We start from the raw sequence: 2,644 nt of genomic DNA, 5'->3' as shown, positions 1-2,644 counted from the left end.
CTATAAGCGTACATTAAAGATTGACAGATATCATGAATAAGCAGTTAAGAAAGTGTATTCAGTTTGTGGATTTTTAGTCTGTCACATTTACCTATTTGGAGGAGGAGGGTCTGGATCCATGATTTCATTAATATAGAGAATTTCTGATGAGGAAACTTCCTTTATCGATTCAATTCAGCAATTGTTTTGCAACTTAGAGTCTTAAAGAGTTGACTGAGGCCTCGAGACCACACAGCCTGGATTATATTGGAAGCGGGACTTGAGCCTAGGTCTTCCTGAATCCAAGGTTAATTCTTCACTGACACCAGGCTACCTGATTTTCATCTACACACATAATAAAACACTAAGAGCATTTTGTTTTTCCTTTGCTAAAGGAGAATTTAATACTGCTATTCTATTGACATCTTAGAAAAGAAGTTGCAAGGTATCCTAAATATATTAAATGAGAATATGCCCTCTATTGCTATTCTCATAGTTTAAAAAAATAGAAAAATATCTCATTTTCAAAAAGTAAATGCAGAAATGCCCATATTTTCAGAGATGTACTATTATAAAAATGTAAAACCAGTTGACAAATAACAAATAGTGTTAAAATATTGCAACATCTTTTAGGCAAAAGTAATTGTGCATTTATAATTCACATAATTATTTTCAAGTAAAGTTCCATCTCCTATAACTTGTAGGTTAATTCTGACTGCTCAAACACAGATCTGATTATTACAATTGATCCTGTTTAGTATTATACAAAATTTGCACATTATTTTGTACTGAACTTTTCCATTCAACTCAAATTTTTTATTTTGATTGTTTGAACAACATAACATTTTTTGATTTTCACTCTTCAGGACTGTTGACAGGCACAGCTTTAATATCCATTTTCCAAGTTCCTAAATTTACACTGTTTCTTTTCAGATCAGATTTGATTAGTGCTGTTAAAATGATTCCTAAAAATATCCATGCACAAAGGAAAAGATTCCCAGCATGAGGGCCATGATCTGAAATAAGTTTTCCTTGAGCCAATGCAAAAAAAAAAAAAATTCCAAACAACTGTGCAGAAGCATTCAGAAGACCTGATGAATTACCTTCAGATTCAGGGTATGTGATTTCAACAGCAAATTCAAAACCCAAGGGGAGATAACCAGTCATGAAGAAGCCAAGTGCTCCTCCAGTAATAAACACAATGATAAGGCATCCAAGGCTCAAGGTAAAAGTAAATATAACCATTACAATAAAAGACAATATGTAAACTATGAGAGTGGTCTGTCTCATGATATTTCAAGATCATTTAGTTTAATAGTATTGAGACTGAATAAAAAGATCCAGTCATAATACCCTAGCAAAAGCACAAAGGGAATATCTTTAAATAAATTCATTATTGATCGTTTATGGGAATACTCTAGGGGATTGCGTTGGAGAACTGCTTGAGATTCACTTGGTGGAAATGGAGGCTTTTCTTTGAATGCTGGTTCCCCAGCACTTCCGTGGCATAGCCGTGGACACCTCCCAGGGCCCGAACGACACTGGAGGCTACCTGGGAGCGCAAGCCCAAGATGAGCCAGGGAGCACAGCAACTGGCCCAGCATGGTGACCCAATAGAAGTCAGGGGCCAAGCAGCCGCATTTGACCCAGGCGCTCAGGGCGTTGAAGCCCGAGCCCAGCAGGGCTGTGGGGCGCAGGCCACACCTGTCCAGCAGCCAGGAGGCGGGGAAGATGAGCGGCACGTAGACCAGCATGTACATCATGGAGAGCCAGGCGATGTCCGTCAGGGCCACACCGTAGAAGTGCTCGAAGACCGTGTTGACGATGCTGTACTGCATCCACTGGAAGGCGCTGACCAGCGAGTACAGGCTGAAGATTAGCAGCATGGCGAAGCGCCGTGGGGACAGCACCGTGCGCACGGCTCGGTGCCGCTGCTGCGTCCCGAGCTCCGCCCAGCCGCTGCCGCGGAGAAGAAGCGGGACCAGCCAGGCCTGGGGCTCCTCGAGTTCCTCCTCCCCCTCCTCTCCCTCCCCCCCTCCCCCTCCTCCTCTCTCAGCTGGGACTTGTCCTGCACCACTCTTTTAAGGATAGAAGAGTGGTACTCACCTCTCAATGATGAACATTCTCACACCTGGTCATATCCTTCACATACCAGTGATTCTGAATTCCTACAAATCATCATTCCGCCCCAACTTAAAACCCCTCACCACCTGATTCCTCATTCCCAACCCCCTCAACCTCCCCACTACAAGGTTTTAACCTAAATCCACCCAGCCTTTCCACTATGCACTCTGGAATGTCTATTTAGTACATCTTAAATCTTCATCTTAAATCTATCCCTCTCCCACTCTTTCTATTAGCTCTTCCTGAAACTTGGCTTTCCCCTGATGACACAGCCTCCCCGGCCAACTTGTCCAAACCTGATTGTACTTTCACTCAGTGTCCTTACTGTTTCAGGCAGGAGAGTTCGAATACTCCTTGTTCTCATTAGATTGCTTAAGATCACAGGAGCTGGAGAAAAGAGAGAAAGGGATAGAATCTGGAACTAAAAACTTTTTTTAAATCATCCTGAAGTTCTCAAATAAGAAGGTAAAGAAAAATAGAAAGACTCCATTGATCACCACTTGAAAGATATCCTAGGAAGAATACTTATAGGAATATCATA

General features: G+C 41.9%; 1 pseudogene; it reads right to left on the bottom strand.

The window, feature by feature from the left end:
- Positions 1 to 822: 822 nt before the first annotated feature.
- On the bottom strand, positions 823 to 1,994 carry LOC118840181 (annotated as a pseudogene).
- Positions 1,995 to 2,644: the final 650 nt, after the last annotated feature.

Source organism: Trichosurus vulpecula, chromosome 1 (genome assembly GCF_011100635.1).
Source record: "Trichosurus vulpecula isolate mTriVul1 chromosome 1, mTriVul1.pri, whole genome shotgun sequence".
Lineage (NCBI taxonomy): Eukaryota > Metazoa > Chordata > Mammalia > Diprotodontia > Phalangeridae > Trichosurus > Trichosurus vulpecula.
This window is presented reverse-complemented; position numbering and strand designations above follow the sequence as displayed.